Here is a 21,052-nt window from a genome sequence, read left to right on the forward strand (position 1 = left end):
TTCTCAGATATTCTTCAGGCTGTTTATGCTGTGTCATAAACCTTCCTGTAATATCCCACCTCCAAACCCAACTGTCTGATTTCCTGCAAAATCTCATCTTCATTCATCTTCTTCATTCATCTTCTTTCATTTTTTCATCTGTTCTCACTCGTTTATGTCATTTTGCCAGCATCCCCAAAGTTCACTGGCACAATTAACAGCATGTCTTTGAGTGTCTTCTTGCTTTTTGAAAGTTCTGTGCATAAGTTTCAGGTCTTCAGATTTCTATGGAAGAAACTCCGACTTAATTTTCTCTAGATTTTTTTTAGGCCTTCTCTGAGGACCTGTATTTTTGGGGCATAGTCTATGACCTATCAGTTTTCAAATACCTCCAAGTCACAGATGTTATTTTAACATTACAGAACTTCAGTGGTTGTAAATCAGCCTGTATGCTTCCCTCCAAATGTCCCAGATAAGTAAGATTTCAAAATACTTCTTATCTACATTTTTTTTACTTCTTGAGATTAACTTATTTCCCATTCCCTTCAGTTCTTCCAGGAAGTACTGCTTATTTCACCCATTTTACAAAAAAAAGAAGCCTAGTAAGTACAAAATCAAGTTATATCGCTTAGAATATTAATACACTTACCAATCAGTTTTCTGTAGCTATTTTTATATATAGTTTCTGATTCTGCATTCAGCTGAAATTGTTTGTTATACAAAATCCCTCCTGGCAAGGTTTTTTCTTTGCATTTACTCTCCTAAAGCTTTGGGTTTCAGTGAAGTAATTACTTACTACCTCTTACCACTGTGCTTCTGGGACTGTGCGTCCTCTGACATACTTCCTACAATAGTATTTCAATCACCTATACAGCTTAAGAGTTTGTGGCCTGCCTTTCCCTTTTACCTTCTCTCTCATAATTCCCAAGTTAAATTTCCTACTTTTTTTCCTATTAACCTTTATCTTGAGGGGACTATGCACACCTCATGGCACCTTTGATTATATTTTCAGATTTACCACTCTTATTCTATCTGTGCTTAATCCTGCATATCCACCTAACTAATTGACCCTCATGGGCTTTCTGCTATTAGCAGTTATTAAACTAGTGTATAATAGGCTGTTTTATTATTTTTTTTTACTTCCATATTTTAATGAGACCTGGTGGAAGTCCATAACACAAAGAGACTAAATATCTTTGTTAGAAGTTGTTTTCAGTTGCCTGTTTGTGATTGGTAGGGATTAGTAGAAGTTTAAATTTTTTTGAAGATTGAGGAGTTTCTTGTCTGTGAAAAGCAGGAGATTTTGTCTGCTCTAATCTTGACTGTTGTTAAAAAGAGACCACCTTAAATATTCAGTTTTTTCAGGTTTCTAGATTATTAAGGGATTAGACCTCTTTCAAATAAATTTTGCTGTCAAAAGCAAAGAGTATTTAATATAAAAGGAGTTTCTTTGCATCTTACTGCCATCACTGAATGTGAGCAAGAGAAGGGGGATTCAGGATTTGGCAAAGTCTTATTTTTCCCGAGTATTTTTTCTTATCAGAGATTTATACACTTAGTCCTGCTTTTAAACAGAGTATTTTATATTACATCTTTATAATGAAATCCGGTAAACAAAGCATTGCCCTTGAACTCCAGAAAAAAATCTTTTTTTCCTGACTCTGCTGCTTGGTATTATTGCCATTCTTGCAAATATTGGGAATTAATTTCACAAGGTCTGTGCCTCAGTTTTCTCAAGCGAAAAATAGGGGAATTCTTTTGGAAAATATTTTGAGTTCTACTGATTAAGAGTACTTGGTTTTACTTGTGTTTTATTTTGAAAGGACATATAAGTTAGTAATTATGCAAAATAAAGCTTTACTCATGACTAGAAAGCAGCTGCTGTTTAAGCAAAGGATGAAACTGTGCAACACTACGTAGTTCACAGTATCACAGTATCACAGTATGCTAGAGATTGGAAGGAACCTCAGAAGATCATCTAGTCCAATCCCCTTGCCGGAGCAGGAACACCTAGATAAGGTTACACAGGAACGTGTCCAGGCGGGTTTTGAATGTCTCCAGAGAAGGAGACTCCACAACCTCCCTGGGCAGCCTGTTCCAGTGTTCTGTCACCCTCACTGAGAAGAAGTTTCTTCTCAAGTTTAAGTGGAACCTCTTGTGTTCCAGTTTGTACCCATTACCCTTGTCCTATCATTGTTTGCCACTGAGAAGATCCTGGCTCCATCCTCGTGACACTCCCCCTTTATATATTTATGTACAGTAATAAGGTCACCCCTCAATCTCCTCTTCTCCAAACTATAGAGACCCAGCTCCCTCAGTCTTTCCTCATAAGGGAGATGCTCCACTCCCTTAATCATCTTAGTTGCCCTGCGCTGGACTCTCTCCAGCAGGTCCCTGTCCTTCTTAAACTGAGGGGCCCAGAACTGGACACAATATTCCAGATGAGGTCTCACCAGGGGAGAGTAGAGGGGAAGGAGGACCTCTCTCGACCTACTAACCACCCCCCTTCTAATACACCCCAGGATGCCATTGGCCTTCTTGGCCACAAGGGCACAGTGTCGGCTCATGGTCACCCTGTCGTCCACTAGGACCCCCAGGTCCCTCTCCCCTACACTGCTCTCTAACAGGTCGTTCCCCAACCTATACTGGAACCTGGGGTTGTTCCTGCCCAGATGCAGGACTCTACACTTTCCCTTGTTATATTTCATCAAGTTATTCCCCGCCCAACTCTCCAGCCTGTCCAGGTCTCTCTGGATGGCAGCACAGCCTTCTGGCGTGTCGGCCACTCCTCCCAGCTTAGTGTCATCAGCAAACTTGCTGATAGTACACTCAATACCCTCATCTAAATCGTTGATGAATATATTGAATAATACTGGTCCCAGAACCGACCCTTGAGGCACTCCACTAGTTACAGGCCTCCAACTAGACTCTGCCCCATAGACTACAACTCTCTGGCTTCTCTCCTTCAGCCAGTTCACAGTCCACCTCACTACCCGATCATCCAGACCACACTTCCTCAATTTAGCCGCAAGGATGCTGTGGGAGACCGTATCAAACGCTTTGCTGAAGTCAAGGTAGACCACATCCACCGCTCTGCCATCATCCATCCACCGTGTTATTTCCTCATAAAAGGCTACGAGATTGGTCAAGCATGACTTCCCCTTGGTGAAGCCATGTTGACTGCCCCTCATAACCCTCTTATCCTTGATATGCCTTAAGATGGCACCAAGGACAAGGTGTTCCATCACTTTCCCAGGAATGGAGGTGAGGCTAACCGGTCTATAGTTACCCGGGTCCTCCTTCTTGCCCTTTTTGAAGACAGCAGTGACATTTGCTTTCCTCCAGTCCTCAGGCACCTCTCCCGTTTCCCAAGACTTGGTAAAGATGATGGAGAGCGGTCTAGCAATGACCTCAGCCAGTTCCCTCAGCACCCGCGGGTGCATCCCATCTGGACCCATGGATTTATGGATGTCCAGATTGCTCAACTGGTCTTTAACCCATTCCTCATCGACTAAGGCAGACTGCTCCGTTGACCTATCTTCATCCGAGGTCTCAGCGGTACAGGGCTCTTCAGGACTGCCTCTGGCAGAGTAGACAGAGACAAAGAAGGCATTAAGTAACTCTGCCATCTCTGTATCTTCTGTCACCAGGGCACCCGTCCCATTCATCAGCGGGCCTACATTGCCTCTGGTGTTAGTTTTATCTGCCATATATTTGAAAAAGCTCTTTCTGCTGTCCTTGACCCCTCTCGCCAGCTTTAATTCCAAGGAGGCCTTAGTCATCCTAGCAGCTTTCCTACATCCTCTAGCAGCAGCCTTATATTCTTCCCAAGTGGCCAGCCCTTCCTTCCATGACCTGTAAACTCTCCTCTTCCACTTGAGCATACCCAGCAATTCCCTATTTAGCCACGCAGGTCTCCTGACCCTCTTCCTTGACTTCCTACGTGTCGGGATGCTCCGATCTTGAGCTCGGAAAAGCAGTCCTTGAACGTCAACCAACTATCTTGGGCCCCTTTCCCTTCAAGCAGCCTAGCCCATGGGATTTCCCTTAGCAATCGCTTGAAGAGGCCAAAGTTTGCCCTGCTAAAGTCCAGGGTTGCAATTCTACTTGCTATTCTACTGACCCTACCACACAAGATCCTGAATTCCACCATTTCATGGTCGCTGCAACCAAGACAGCCCTCAACCTTCACTCCTTCAACCAGACCCTCCTTGTTAGTGAGGATGAGATCCAGCAGCACACCTCTCCTGGTTGGCTCATCCACCATTTGCATGAGGAAGTTATCATCCATACACTGGAGGAACCTCCTGGACTGCGGCTGGGTTGCCGAGTAGTCCTTCCAGCAAACATCAGGGAAGTTAAAATCCCCCACGACGACCACGGCCTGTGACTGTGAGGCCGCTCTCAGCTGCCTGTAGAAGGCCTTGTCAACTTCCTCACCCTGATCCGGTGGCCTGTAACAGACCCCCACAACAGTATCGCCCCTGCCAGCCTGCCCCTTAATTCTCACCCACAGACTCTCAACTCGCTCATCATCTGTCCCCGGACAGAACTCAACGCACTGTAGCTGCTCTCGCACATAAAGAGCAACCCCACCACCCCGCCTGGCTGGCCTGTGTTTCCTGAAAAGGACATAGCCCTCCATGACTATATTCCAGTCGTGTGAGCTGTCCCACCACGTCTCTGTAATTGCCACCAGGTCATAATCTCCCGACTTAACACAGGTTTCTAGCTCCTCCTGCTTATTTCCCATGCTGCGCGCATTGGCGTACAGACATTTCAGGAAGCGAGCCGAGCACACCGATTTCACCCTAGGATTACAGGAGGCCTCCCAGTCATCATCAATTCTGGAGCGCTGTCCCACTAAGGCAAGCCCAGCTACAACCCCATCCCCCTTTGAATCTAGTTTAAAGCTCTCCAAATGAGCCCTGCTAATTCGTGCCCCAGCATCCTTTTGCCTCTGTGCGATAAACCTTTCCCACATGCCAATGTCCAGGCCGGTGCCCTATAAAATCAGCCGTTATCAAAGAATCCAAAGCCCCGCCTGCAGCACCAGCCTCGAAGCCAATTGTTTATGGACTGAATTTTCCCATTCAGTCCCACATCATCAACAGAAGATGGAAGGAGCGAAGAGAAGATCACCTGAGCCCCAGAGCCTTTCACCATCCGCCCCAAGGCCCTGTAGTCTTTCTTCATCTCCCTCAGACTGCGGGAAGCAACTTCCCCCTCACCTGTCTGGAAGGCCAGCAGCGGGTAGTAGTCTGTCGGGCGCACCAGGGTGGGGAGCGCCCTGGTGATATCCCTGATCCGGGCTCCAGGCAGACTACACACTTCCCTATGATGAGGGTCAACTCTGCATATCGGGCCCTCTGTTCCTTTCAGAATGGAATCACCTACTACAATGACCCTTCTTTCTTTCTTATCAGAGGCAGTCTTGAAGTGCGAAGTCGACTGCTTTTTCTTATGTGGCCTTGTAGGCGGGCCTTGCACCACATCCTCACCTACCTCTCCTTCCAGATCAGAGCCTCAAACCTATTGCAGAGGGACACCTGGGGAAGCGGGGCAGGAAGGGAGGAGGGCTGCCCACAACGCCGAACCGGAACTCGCTTCCAACCCTCCTCATCTTTTTGGTCCCCTACCTCTGGGTGACAGCTACAGGGTAGGGGCTGTCTCAGGCCATCCCCCTCTGTCTGAGAGGGCAGGGGGTCCATCCTCTTTTGGGGGGTATTTCCCTGGAGCCGTTCCAACCGGTCAGCCAGGGAGTTACTCCAGCAGTCGATCTCCCTTTCACACTCCCTGATGCTCCTCAGCCTCTCAACCTCCTCCTTAAGTTCAGCCACCAAGCTAAGCAGATCTTCCACCTGCTCACACCTCACACAGGTGGAATGCTGTCCTCCCTCCCCCGGCAGCAGCAGGCTCTGGCACTCCCTGCATCTGGAGACCTGAACAGCCATGGTTAGGGCCGGGGTCTCTGTCTGAGTTGCTACAGCCCTTTTAGTGCTAGCTCTCCTTCTGGAGACGACCATACTGGTCAGCACAACGACCTACCTGTTCTTCCCTGCACCTGGTGGGCAGCGATGTGTCGCTGCCCTCTCAAAGGCTCTTTCAAGTCAAGGGGCAGGGGAGTGGTCGCCGTTCACCGTGGGAACGCCCCTCGCCACGTCAGCCGCTCTTTCGCAAGGGCTGCTGGAACTTCGGGAATCCGGAAGTGTTGGGAAATGTCGGGATTTGCGATGGCTCCGCGCTATCCCCTCTGTTTTTCCTGATCTCGGTAGAAGCTCGCGGTCGCTGTAGCGTGCCGGCTGCGGCTCTAGCTAGGCTAGCTCCAATCAGCTGACTGAGTGTGAGTAGCGAGTTACAGCCGAATTTAAATCTCCCGCCGTCACCGTGGGAACCATGACTACTTCAACATTACACCATGAATACTTCAAACTAGGAATTAAGAAATTAAAACTGCAGAGGAAATTTTGTGAGACAAAATACAATTACTTGTTTGTAGTTTACATTCCTAATTATGGTTAACAAAGCAAACCCTACTTCCTCATCTATAAGAAGATTTTGACTTGGAAAAAGAGAAGATTTTGACTTGGGAATAGGGAGAAATGCCAGCAGCTGCAGTTGTTCTGTACTTATTACTATAAGTAGTTCTATTCAAACAGTGGAGATACATTTGATTAAGCAAGGAGCCATGTAGAGTTTACTGAAAATAACAGATGATTACTCTGCAGTGGGTGGGCTTCCTGAAGAACCTCTGGACACCTTTGTTTACTTCTTAGATCTGGTATGAACCCATGCACATTGCAAGAGGTCTCATATCCAATTGTAGACACCAAGATCTGATTTCTCTGCTTTGGGAGAAATCCTGTCAGCTTTTCTATGTTGTTTTGGGGTGGTTTTTTTTTCCCATGTAATAGTAGAAGGAATTAATACACAATAAATTTTTTCTCTCCTGAAGCATACAACTTAATTTAGAGGTCAGTACCTGACTCTTAGCACTATCATCCATCTAGAATTTCCAGACACATCTTCTCTTCCTGCTTTAAATTTTTGTGAAAGGAAGAAGAGAAAATTCATCATTTCTCTGAGATATCTCCCTGCCAGGCAGGGAAGCCAAGGCAGAGCTTTGAAAGCTAAGGCATAACTCAGACTGGTCCTTCAGAAATCAAAGTACAGATCTGATGTGCAGGCACTGAACCAACAGTCAGCATGTTGTTGGTCTTATTATGTAAACAGTACACATTGTGTGTGCCTATCTGTCTGCTCTGAAATTTTAGGACAGAAACATAAAGCCCTAATCCTCCAATCTGTGACAGGATCTTAAAAAATGCTCTCAGGAAGGGGATTCTCCTTCTGTTGTCTATAGAAGGAGATTATTGGCTTTACTAGGTAAATCTGGTTGTAAGAGTTTAGTAAACTCTTTTTGCTAAAAGATTAGTAAAGATTTGCTAATCTTTGCCTAGTAAGATTTACTAGGTAAATAAGGTTGTAAGAGTGTGTCTGAATCTTAAATTTGAGATCTATTTTTGTTATTTTCATCTGCTATGTAATTAGAAAATGGATACATTGCATCAGTAATGCAGCTAATTCATGTAACAGGGAGGTTAACAGCAGAAGTGAGTTCTTTGTCATTATCCCATGAGTTTCAGACTCATTACATGGCAGTGTCATTTTTCTGAATTAGCATGTTTTACTATGTGTACTCACTGCACACTCCTGTAGCCATAAGGTTAATTGCCTGGTTTACAGTTTTTGACATCACTGAAATTGCAGAGTAATTACACTGAGTTCAGTAAACTAACAATACACTTTACAAAATAACAAAAATAAAAGTTTAGTATAACAGAAGTTTTGTAAAATCAGCTGTTCTAAATAACTAACTATAATCTTAGAAGAGTAATTTAGGACTTGAGATGGTGTATTTTTCAATTCCAGCCCAGTTCCTTAATTTTGCTGAAAGACCCAAATCCTCTTACACATATATCCTCCTCAAGCCATATTTAGAGCTCTTTTTCAAGACAGGATTGGCTTTTTTGGGGGTATCTTTTGTCAAGTAACATGGAAACAGTACTACTGTTCTCTTGCTAATAATTGCTGCCTGGGGTATCTTGTTCACTTCAAACCAAAAGAGACTAGTGTACTGACTGGAATACAGATGGCACAATCTGTTCCTTGACAGAAGCAAAGCTGACCTAGAAATATTCCTGACTTAAGAATCGTATACAGCCTTTCTTACATAACGGAAGGCAGATGTAATATGAAGAACTTTTCTTAAGAATGAGGAATTAAGCATAAAAGGAGTGGGGACATTAATATAAGGGAGTCACTTGCATCCCTCACAAAAGTGACATCACATACCAGCTATTAATTTCCTTTTTAGAATTAGCATGAATAGCATGTTGTTGAAGAGAGATTCACAAACCCAACCCCCAACCTGCCATTGGCCTGCTCTTTCTTGGATGAACTCCCAGTACTCCACTATCATTGACCTCTCAGTTGGCAGGGCATCTAGTGGTGGCAATGGATTGGAAGCAGACAAGGGTGTTCCCAGAGCCGGGAAATGGAGCAAGAGCTGAGAGCCTACAGGGAGCTGGCAGCTATCATGGGTGAGGTTGATGTTCCTTGGGCATTGCCAGGAGCAGGAGGTTTAAATGGCTGTAGGCAGCACAAGCGACCAGGATGGGCAGACAAGTCATGGCATGGCAGTTCATGCATGCCTTTTTCTAGGGAGGAAGGCATTTCACTCTCATTCCACTGGCTGAGTGGGAGATTTGGAGAGGACTTTAACAAGCAACTGGGCACTATTCTATGACCATCTGGTTGCAGCTAGCAGAGGCAGTAGACAGATGCAGTGGTGAGGCCACAGAAGCAGCAAATATGCACAGAAGTTGGCACAGAAGGTTGCATGGCGGCCCCTTCATCTCCAGTCTTAACAGTCTATGCTCCCTATGATATGGCTATGACATGCTGCAGGGTTCATCTCCAGGTAGCTGCTGTATTGGCTGCATCAGGTATGTCAGAGGATTCCACCCAGACAGACCTTCTTTCTGACAGTAGATGTAGCTCTGCAGGTCTCTTGGGCTGCAGGGAGTGTGTGGTGCCTCTCTGTGAAGCTGTGTCTGACAGTCATCTCTTCTGCAGGAGGTGTGTTGTTCTCACTGAGCAGGTCAAGTAGTTACAAGGAAAAGTAAGGCTGTGTATCATTTGTGAAAGTGAGCAAGAGATAGATGGGATATTTTCAAAAGCCTTACACTTTCAGGAGCCTCACCCCACTACAAGGCAGATGCAGGTGAGCTCTGTGTCGTATTAATAAACCAAAAGTCTATAGAAGATGGAAGGCTGGAAAATAGTCTCTCCCTATATGAGGAGAAAGACTCCTGCTCTTCCTAAAGATGTGCAGTTGACGAACAGGTTTAGTGCTCAGTTCTGGGCTTCCCAGTACAAGAGAGATATGTTGTTCCTCAAGCAAGGCCAGTGAAGGGCTACTTGAATGCTTTAAGGGTCTGGAGCGCTTTTCCTATAAGGAAAGTGAGGCACTGGAATGGGTTGCCCAGGGAAGCTGTGAATGCTCCATCCCTGGTGATGTTCAAGGCCACGTTGAACAGAGCCTTGGATGGCATGGTTTAGTGGGAGCTGCCCCTGCCCATGGTAGGGTGGTTGGAACTGGATGATCTTAATGTCCTTTCCAACCCTAACTATTTTGATTCTATGAAAGGCTGAGGAAGCTGGGCCTGTTCAGCCCAGAGAAGAGGAATTGATCAGATAATCTGATCAATGTGTGTAATTATCTGAGCAGAGGGTGTCAAGAGTATGGGGACAGGCTGTTCTCAGTGATGCCAGATGGTAAGACAGGAGGCAACAGGCATAAACTAAACACAGAAAGTTCCACCTGAACATAAGGAAGAACTTTACTGTGAAAGTGGTGGAGCTTTGGAGTAGGTTAACCAGAGAGTTTGTGGAGTCGCTGTCACTGGAGGTATTCAAGAGCCATCTGGACACAATCTTGAGCAATGTGCAGGGAAGTTGGCCCCTTCCAGTCTTAACCATTCTGTGATTCTGTGATTTATTTGTTCTTTGTGTGTTTGTGCATATTTGGCAGCTACTAAATAGGTTTGGTACTTTTAGTCAAAGGTACAGGAGGAAAGTTGAACCCTTGGTTAATTGGCATCCTGACAATTGCAAGAGTGCTGCTTTTGCGAAGGCAACAGATAGTTTGATTTAAAGACCATTAAAGCCCTGAGTGAGGTGGAACTTACATTCCTGTATATTAATTATTTAGATAGCAAGTTGCCAATGATTTTTGTCGTTAGCAGAAGGAAAAGAAGAAAGAAACCAGCAGAAAGGATGTATTTTAATGGAGCTTGAGGAAGTAGTAGGGCAATCTGGACAGTAGAACCACTAGTGATTATAGAAACAAATGATGTCAATTAAAGCAGCATGTCAGCCTTCATTAATTCCAATGCACTCTCAATATGGTAACTACCAAATACTTTATCCTGAGGAATGACCCTGGTGGACCATAAAGACTTTGTAATCCTGGAATTGTTTCTGTGTAAAGCCTTCCAGCTAAAGATAGGCACATGGTTAGAGATGGACAAGACCCACATTAACAGAGAGGCAGAACTCATCATGAAGATGCTCCGAGGACTGGAACAGCTCTGCTCTGAAGACAGGCTGAGAGAGCTGGGCTGGTTCAGCCTGGAGAAGAGAAGGCTCCTTAAGGGGAGACCTTAGAGCAGCTTCCAGTGCCTAAAGGAGCTACAAGAAACCTGGAGAGAGGCTTTGGACAAGGACCTGTAGGGACAGGACAAGGGGGAATGGCTTTAACCTGCCAGAGGGGAGACTGAGATGAGATCTTAGGCAGAAGCTCTTCCCTGTGAAGGTGGTGCGGCGCTGGCACAGGTTGCCCAGAGAAGCTGTGGCTGCCCCATCCCTGGCAGTGCTCAAGGCCAGGTTGGATGGGGCTTGGAGCAATCTGGTCTAGTGGAAGGTGTCCCTGCACTTGGCAGGGGGGTGGAACTGGATGAGCTTTAAGGTCCCTTCCAACCCAAACCAGTCTGGGATCCTATGGTTTCATCCATTACTGAATCATCTTTCCAAAGCTGGTTGCAGCTGTGTGATGTGTTTATTTACTATATGTAAGAACAGCAATCTCATACAGGTTTTGTTTGTTTGGAAACACAATCTTTCAAAAGAATTGGGAGGAATTTTAGTAGTTCTTTTGAGATGAGAAAACAGTCAGATTGATTCTGTTATCTCAGTCTGAAGGTACTTGAACATGGTGGATAGGGTAGCTTGATTTCAAATTGTAAAGCTTGTGTTCCACCTAGAATTAGGTGGTGGGATGCAAATTTGACACAAAGGAGAAAATGAGTAGGTAAACCCCAAGCATCTAAAGAAATAAAAAGTGAAATTTTCATTTGAAGTAGGAGATAATGTAGAATAGAAATCTAAATAGTAAATAGAGTGGATGTCATGGGTAAACCTCTCTGTACTTTCAGGTGTAATACAACAATATCAAAGTCAGGACAAAACTGCTTATGTAACTTTAATATATAGTCAGCCTGCTCAAGTTCTACCTTCTCTGAGGGGATTAAAGATGTCTTTATATCACTTTCACAAGAAAAATGAGGTGCTAGAAGGTGCCTCTAACACTGAACTCTTTTAGAGAGCTGTTTAGATATGCCTGCTTGCAAGGCCCTGGACTTCTACCCAGTGTTCTTTGCTTCCCATAAAATGCTCTGGGTCAACTTCTCATCCCACTTCCAGTGGCTGCTGCTAAATTAGGTAAGCATCTGCCATAAATGAAAGAGCCCCTTGGCAGAGGGATGTTCTTTCATGGCTTAAAGCCACAACAGCCAAAATAATTCCAGAAAGCATCAGAGTTATCTGTAATTTTTAACATGTTCCAGGTCATTTGGCTTCTGTTCAGGTCAGAAACAATTCAGGCATAAAAACAGGTGGTTTAGTACTGTTTCTCTCCCCATTTTCCTTTTTGACTGAATAGCTCATTGTAATATCTCTGCAGAACTGTTACCTAAGAGTCTGATTCTGCACAAGTGGCATTTTAAACTGATGACAAGCCACCCAAGAGCAGATTTCAGAAGGAGGAGCCAAACTGCAAAATTAAGTGTATAAAGAAAAAATATTGTTTATTGTGAATAAACAGTAAAGGGATAATAAAAGTGTAAAAATGGATCACATCTAAAAGGAGAATAGCACAAAGCTGTGATGACATTTCTAGGGAGCCCCACAGGTTAGACTCTTTTCCTTCCACTGTGCCTCATAGCTAAAAAGGCACTGGCAAAACAGCTAAGAAGAAGGAAAATTGGACAGGATTGCATGAAGCAGGCATGGAGTCTGAGAGAAGAAAAAGCCATTGAGATCTGATCAAAGAGAATGAAGTAAATCCCTATGACAAGGGAGTGAAAAGTAAGCCTTGCAGATGACTTTCTGAAAATGAAGAATAGAGAATGTAGCAACAATCCAGTTGGTAAAGAGAGAAGGAATATGGATTATTAGAATAAATTATTTCCTGTGCTTGCTACTACTTCAGTTATACAGCTGTTATAAGAACATGCTGCTAAAATCCAGCTCCTACATTTAGAAGTCATGTTAAACCAGGCACCTTCCAGCTTGACAGGTAGTTTTCCCCCCTCCAGTCTTATCCTCTTCTGCCATTCCTTTTCTGCAACCCATCTGTGAAAAAAAAACCAAAAACAAAAACAAAAAAGAAAACATTAAAAAAATCTGGGTTTTGTAATTTGTATTTTACTTATGTTAGAGGTATTTTCAATGGTGTTTTGGAGGCTATTTTTAAGAAATAATAATGTTTTACAAAAAAAAAACCCTATACATAACTGTGGCAAAGTACACTTTACACCAGTGTCTCAAACAATGTTTTCATTTTAGGAATTAAAAAGAGATACAAGTAACCACTGTAGTGGCATTATGATGATGTCGTGGTTTGAACCCAGCCAGACAGCTTGTTTCACTCACTCCCCCCCCCCCCCCCTTCTTACCCTCCCCCTACTCCCGGAGGGACGGAGAGGAGAATCGAAAAGAATGCAGCTCCCACGCGTTGAGATAAGAACAGTTTAGTAACTAAGGTATAACACAAATCACTACTGCTGCCACCAATAATAGTAATGATAAAGGAAATAACAAGGGAAGAGAATACAACACCTCACCACCAGGCGACCGATAACTTGCCCCCCCCAGCCCGACCAAGCACCGATCAATACCTCCTCCAACCCTGCAGTCCACCTAGCCCTTCCGGGTAACTCTCAGTTATATCCAAGGCATGATGTGCTGTGGTATGGAATACCTTTTGGTCAGTTTGGTTCAGGTGTCCTGTCTCTGCTTCCTCCCAGCTTCCCCACCTCCCTGGCAGAGCATGAGGCTCACAAAGTCCTTGTCCAAACCAAAACATCATTTTTATCAGCTCTGTTCCCAGGCTGAAAGTCAAAACACAGCACTGCACCAGCTACCGAGAAAGAGAAAAAATGACTGCTACTGCCAAACCCAGGACATTATCCACCCCTTATTCCATACCATTCATGTCATACTCAGATCCCACATTTTCAAAATACCATCACTCTTATCTCAGTGCACTCCTATCTTAGTGCATGGACCAGTCCCTATAAAGCTGCTGAGTCCATCTGGTCCATGATGTCAGGCTCCATCTCTTGTAACAGTCTTTCAGAACAGGAGAGACTGTGTGCAGTACTGGATCTCTGCCTGCTGATGCTGATCATTCCCTTACTGCAGAGCTCGTCTGGTTCTATCAAAGTTCATTCTCTGTTGGGATGATGGTTGGAGGGAAGTCAGGGCTAGTCGCTGGTGACCTGAGGACATCTGGTTGGTGGGCTATAAAAGTATTACACAGCAGGCAACAGCATACAATTAAATTCATTGGCTGGTTTCCCCTAAAATTAAATCCCCTTGAGGTATACATCGGACTTCCCCATCTTTCAGCATTACCCAGCAAGTGTATCCAGGTCCCTGAGCAAAAGCAATCCCATGAGTGTGTTTGCCTTTACTTGAAGAGAAAAAATGACTGCTACTGCTAAACCAAGGACAGATGATTATTCTGTAATGATTACTGTGGGGCTGAACCTTCGTTTTGAGCCATCTTTAATACTCCTTCAGGGACAGACAGAGCTAGCTTTTCTGCTCCTTTGTCTAACTGCAATCCTACAATTAGTTTTTCTCACATAATTCAGTATACATTGAGATCACAGTATGTTTTCAGTATAGCTGGTTGCAGTTTTGACTCAGATGATATGTTTACTTCTTTTGCTAGAAGCAGATGTTACTGATGTAGAGCTTCTTAGACAGTGTCTAGTGGGACAGAGAGCCCAGCCCTATTTAAACAACAGTGGTGGTGGTCAGGTATTCAGACACAATAGTGAGACCTGTTAAAGTCCTAGTTTGCAAATCCTGAACCCTTCTCCCCTCCCACGTGTAGGACTTGGAATAGTGAGTCAGTTTCTTTCCCCAGTAAGTGCTAAATAATTTAACACTACTGAAACAGTCCCAACAGGAGATTTGTCTTCTTAAACCAAAAGGTCTGAGTTGTACGTGCAGCACTTGGTTTTCAAGCTCCTGCTTTGGGTTTCGTAAACAGCATCCTAGTAGTGCTGCTTCTGCTGGGCTGTTAGTAGGCTAGCTTTCTGCATTTTCACACTGAATTTTGTATACAGGTGAAGCATTAGAATTAAACAGATTTCCAGTTCCCAGAAGGTTTTCATGAAGCATAATTCTCCTGCCATGCCAGCCCTGTTTTCCAGATTGTTGTGGCTAGCAGAGACCATTCCATTCTCAAGGCTGATGGAAGGCAACAGAAGGGAGAAACATAAAGTCAGCATAGTCTGTATGGGTGTGGCTTCTGTGTTGGGAACTTGCAGTGGGAATAAAGTCTGGTATAAAGTGTATCCTTATCAGCCTTCTGTACATACATGCTTTCCAAAATGTGACTTGCTTGTCACTTGAAGTGACTGAATATAGCCTGATCATCAACATCCTGGAGGAAACCAACCAGCCATCAGACTGGGATGCCTGAATGTCTCTTCTAGGAGTTTTGGACAGGAGTGATTGAAGGTCTGGAGTTACCATCCAGGAAGAAACTGAAGCAGTCAGTGGCAGATGCATCAGTTCTGGTGCCAGTTAATGCACCTAAGTTCAGTTTGGTAGCTTTCATCTGGCTATCTATGGATAAAATAGTGGAATCTTATTTGCCATTGAGGTGATATCAGAGGACCAAAGATGTTTCCAAGATAGTCCCTGATATATTTTGTGTCAAGGGCAAGTAAGAGGTATTCTGAAAAAGACAGGATAAATACTTGCAGCTCAGCAGTGTGAATACAAAGAAACTTTAGTTATGGATGAGTATAATCAAAATGCTTATGTAGACATTGACAGATTTTGGTGTAAGCTTAGAATGTTCTAGATACCTATTTTGAATGGATGGATAACATGGATAAATCAAAGATAAGCTAGGGCCCTTTTCTTCTTCTCACAGCATGTTAATGCACTGCCATTAAGTACAACCAACAGCACATTCTGTGAAAGTTGATGGGATACATTAGGGAATGGACCTCACATCTTCCTTGAAACGACTCACTAGTGGATGCCACATACACTGCATACTCTGCGAGTCTCTTTTTATCATTGAGAAGGCTAGTTCTGCAGACACCCTTGCCCTCAGAGATGAGTACTTCCTTGTTTAAAGTGTTTGGTGGATATATGACTTGGGTGTCTCCTTTTACTGGATGTTACATAGGAAAGGCCATTTCCTGTCCAATTTTCTGCTCACAATTTTCTGTAACAACCTGTTTCACACTGGACATGCCTTGTTCCCCTTGGAAGTAACAACTTTGCTTATTTATTGTCCAGACTGACTTTGAATAGAGATCTATATTTGGCCCTTAGAGAAATAAGCATTTCTCTAAGGCAGTTAGCTCACATCACTGCATTAAGATGGATGCACATGTCCATTGGAAGCCATCTCTGATCAATACCTTCTTGTTACTTCCAGTGATACCACTTGCCTCTGTGGACCACAGAAAATGAGCCACCACTAAAAGCTGATATAAACCCACCCAAAACATTCCCTCAATTCAAAACCTTCAAGGCTTCCAACAGCAGGGCTGTAGTTTCCCTAAAATCCTAATTATAGTGAATTAAATGACTAAAATGATACTAATTACTTTTTAATTTCAAGAGAGATGTTTACAAAGCACAGTATAATGAATAATACAGTACTTCAAATGATTGCTAATGTTGCCATTTTGTCTGACTTAATCTCAATTAGTATAAATCACAATGTCATCATTGCTAATTGCCATTCCTTTTGAGCAAAATGCTAATTTCTCTTTACAGTCATACAATTGCTGTTTGTTTTTCTCTTAAATTATTCTATTTTAGAGATCCTCATAAAAGGAGTGTTCAGAATGTTTTATTTTCTAGAGCTTAAGAAGAGGAAGCTATGGGCTGAGGCTTCGGGGGTTTATTTTTCAGTAGCTTTTCTTTTAAGTTCATTTTTTTATCTATAATAAAAAAAAAGGCTTTCATCTCTCCAATGAATCATCAGGCAAGATGTAAATTCCTATCAAACTACTCTCAAGGGATTCTGCTTGGTTTGCTGTCAGATACTGTCTTTATTATCCATATCTGAAAGGAAGTTTTAAACTTTTCTCACAAAGAACACTTTAAATGTAACTGTAGCTGGGTTCTTACAAGGTTCTCAGTGCACCCATGAAAAATTAAATATCAGCAGAGAAAGTTAAAATGACTTGTCGAAGGTCAGAGAAGGAAAAAAGGGAGTGGTGGAGTTGAAATAAAGCATGGAGCTCCTTATCCTACTTGTGCACTAAGTAGTAGCCTGAGCACCTGTCTTCTAAAAGGCTCAAAGAATTGGTTGTCCTTTCAGCAGTACATGCATGACAGTGCCAGTGTTATATAAATGAAGGGGACAGGACTCAGGAGTTGGTACTACCATCTTCACCACTGTTAACTGACATCAGCTCTCAACCTTAAACCATCAGAAATTATTCAGACTCCATTTCTGTGCTGTGTCAGCTCACTTAAGACATTTGTCTTTCTCTTCACAAATCCTTGGTGGGATCAGACTCATTCATGTCATGGTGCTTCCTCCTCTTCCTCACCTTGTATGATTATGGGAATACTTTGATCAGCAAGGCCTGTTAAACTGAATGCAGCTGAAAAGAGCCACTAGAGAGTGCCAGAATAGGTTATGGTCTACTATAAGGCATCTTTATATTTTCAAAGCAAAATTAATACTCCAGGACCTTCCAGGACAAGAAGAGAAGGCTCTGGGAAAACCCTAGAGCAGCTTCCAGTGCCTAAAGAGTCTACAAGAAACCTGAAGGGGAACTTTGGACGAGGGCCTGTAGGGACAGGAAAAGACGGAATGGATTTAACCTGACAGAGGGGAGATTGAGATGAGATCTTAGGCAGAAGCTCTTTCCTGTGAGGTTGGTGAGGCACTGGCAAAGGTTGCCCAGAGAAGCTGTGGCTGCCCCATCCCTGACAGTGTTCAAGACCAGGTTGAACGGGTCTTGAAGCAGTGTGATGTACTGGAAGGTGTCCCTGCCCATGGCAGGAGGTTGGAACTGGATGAGATTTAAGGTCCCTTCCAAACCAAACCAGTCCGGGACTCTATGACCTGGCCCACTTTGCTACACATAGCATTAGGAATATCTAAGAAAGGCAATGAAAAAAAATCATCCATGTTGAGAGATGAGGGAGCAAAATAAGTTTGTACTGACAACTTTCAACCATCTTTCATTGAAGGATCGAGTTCTCTGGACTGTGCACCTTCACTCCTGTTACACACTTGAATGGTCCTCTGGAAAGCTTGATATTGTACAGAGAGAAAGTATTTCTCTTTCATTAAGTCCTTTCTCTTTCTCTTGCCCAGCCACATAGTATTCTTGCTGCTTGGAATGGACATGTAGAGATAAGTAATAGCAATTTTTAAGGCACTGTACAGGTCAGAACTTCTGTAATTCTGTCTTCCAAGAATGAGGAAAGGCTTGATTTCTTATTTACTCCATATTGATGTTTTAGATGGAAAACATATCAGTGAAAATGAAAGTAGTGTATTTTCCCAAGAGAAACTTAAGTTACATCCCATTCATTCAGTAGTTGCACTGTAAGTATCACCTGCTGTTTTTTTTTCTAGACTACTTCCATAGGTATTCTAATACACTTACAAGAAGTTTACTAGCTCAAAGTTCTGTTTTAAGAGGAGTGACAGATCTGTCCTTATGGCATCTTTTAGCATTCATTTCCTGGTGAGCTCAAAGAGAAAAGTAAGGCGATGCAAAGCACTTATCAGTTATTTCTCTGTTTACCAACTGCTGAATAAAGTCCTACACCACCAGTGTTGAGAGGATTTCCAAGGCAAATGATGAGAATTTGAATCTGGTTTCCAGACAGGAGTGAATTTGTTTGCTTTATTACTCCAGATACAGCCTTGCTAGCTGCCCTAAAACATAACCATGCAGTATTCCTACTTTGTAGATACTGAGAGTCAAAGCCCAGTATAGCTGTGTAAGGGGAAAACACAACTCCATTACACTGTTGATGTAAAAATGGGATTTTAAAAATTGCTGTCTAATCATGTTGCATTTGCCAAACTTGCACAATAAATAGACTAATCCATCTCCTAAGAAAACATGCCCCAGAAAGAACAACTCTATTACAGAGTAAATAACACAGGTTTTATTAGCTTTGTATTGTAGTTACTTATCACCTATCTGTAGCAGATACCTGAAGGACATAAGCACAGCAACAGAGGTCACTGATCACCCTCCTGAGACTCTTTGCTTAAATTTTTGTTAGGTTTTTTTTTTTTTCTCATATATTTTCACAGGTTTTGGGGTGTAAACTCTGAGAGGTTATATAGATCAACTACCCATGTAAATCACAGTATCACAGTATCACAGTATGTTAGAGATTGGAAGGGACCTCAAAAGATCATCTAGTCCAATCCCCTGCCGGAGCAGGAATGCCTAGATAAGGTTACACAGGAACGTGTCCAGGCGGGTATTGAATGTCTCCAAAGAAGGAGATTCCACAACCTCCCTGGGCAGCCTGTTCTTCTCAAGTTTAAGTGGAACCTCTTGTGTTCCAGTTTATACCCATTTCCCCTTGTCCTATCATTGTTTGCCACTGAGAAGATCCTGGCTCCATCCTCGTGACACTCCCCCTTTATATATTTATATACACTAATAAGGTCACCCCTCAATCTCCTCTTCTCCAAACTATAGAGACCCAGCTCCCTCAGTCTTTCCTCATAAGGGAGATGCTCCACTCCCTTAATCATCTTAGTTGCCCTCCTCTGGACTCTCTCCAGCAGGTCCCTGTCCTTCTTAGACTGAGGGGCCCAGAACTGGACACAATATTCCAGATGAGGTCTCACCAGGGGAGAGTAGAGGGGAAGGAGGACCTCTCTCAACCTACTAACCACCCCCCTTCTAATACACCCCAGGATGCCATTGGCCTTCTTGGCCACAAGGACACAGTGTCGGCTCATGGTCACCCTGTCGTCCACCAGGAACCCCAGGTCCCTCTCCCCTACACTGCTCTCTAACAGGTCATTCCCCAACCTATACTGGAACCTGGGGTTGTTCCTGCCCAGATGCAGGACCCTACACTTTCCCTTGTTATATTTCATCAAGTTATTCCCCGCCCAACTCTCCAGCCTGTCCAGGTCTCTCTGGATGACAGCACAGCCTTCTGGCGTGTCGGCCACTCCTCCCAGCTTAGTGTCATCAGCAAACTTGCTGATAGTACACTCAATTCCCTCATCTAAATCACTGATGAATATATTAAATAATACTGGTCCCAGTACCGACCCTTGAGGCACTCCACTAGATACAGGCCTCCAACTAGACTCCGCCCCATAGACTACAACTCTCTGGCTTCTCTCCTTCAGCCAGTTCACAGTCCACCTCACTACCCGATCATCCAGACCACACTTCCTCAATTTAGCTGCGAGGATGCTGTGGGAGACCGTGTCAAACTCTTTGCTGAAGTCCAGGTAGACCACATCCACCGCTCTGCCATCATCCATCCACCGTGTTATTTCCTCATAAAAGGCTACGAGTTTGGTCAAGCATGACTTCCCCTTGGTGAAGCCATGTTGACTGCCCCACATAACCCTCTTATCCTAGATATGCCTTAAGATGGCACCAAGGATAAGGTGTTCCATCACTTTCCCAGGAATGGAAGTGAGGCTAACCGGTCTATAGTTACCCGGGTCCTCCTTGCCTCTCCTGGTTGGCTCATCCACCATTTGCATGAGGAAGTTATCATCCATACACTGGAGGAACCTCCTGGACTGCGGCTGGGTTGCCGAGTAGTCCTTCCAGCAAACATCAGGGAAGTTGAAATCCCCCACGACGACCACGGCCTGTGACTGTGAGGCCGCTCTCAGCTGCCTGTAGAAGGCCTCGTCAACTTCCTCACCCTGATCCGGTGGCCTGTAACAGACCCCCACAACAGTATCGCCCCTGCCAGCCTGCCCCTTAATTCTCACCCACAGACTCTCAACTCGCTCATCATCTGTCCCCGGACAGAACTCAACGCATTGTAGCTGCTCTCGCACGTAAAGAGCAACCCCACCACCCCGCCTGGCTGGCCTGTCTTTCCTGAAAAGGACATAGCCCTCCATGACTATATTCCAGTCATGTGAGCTGTCCCACCACGTCTCTGTAATTGCCACCAGATCATAATCTCCCGACTTAACACAGGTTTCTAGCTCCTCCTGCTTATTTCCCATGCTGCGCGCATTGGCGTACAGACATTTCAGGAAGCGAGCCGAGCACACCGATTTCACCCTAGGATTACAGGAGGCCTCCCAGTCATCATCAATTCTGGAGCGCTGTCCCACTAAGGCAAGCCCAGCTACAACCCCATCCCCCTTCAAATCTAGTTTAAAGCTCTCCAAATGAGCCCTGCTAATTCGTGCCCCAGCATCCTTTTGCCTCTGTGCAACAAACCTTTCCCACATGCCAATGTCCAGACCAGTGCCCTATAAAACCAG

Source organism: Neopsephotus bourkii, unplaced genomic scaffold, assembly GCF_033783945.1.
Source record: "Neopsephotus bourkii isolate Nb327-2 ecotype Australia unplaced genomic scaffold, CSIRO-AGI_Nbou_v1 NB_768, whole genome shotgun sequence".
Classification (NCBI taxonomy): Eukaryota; Metazoa; Chordata; class Aves; order Psittaciformes; family Psittacidae; genus Neopsephotus; species Neopsephotus bourkii.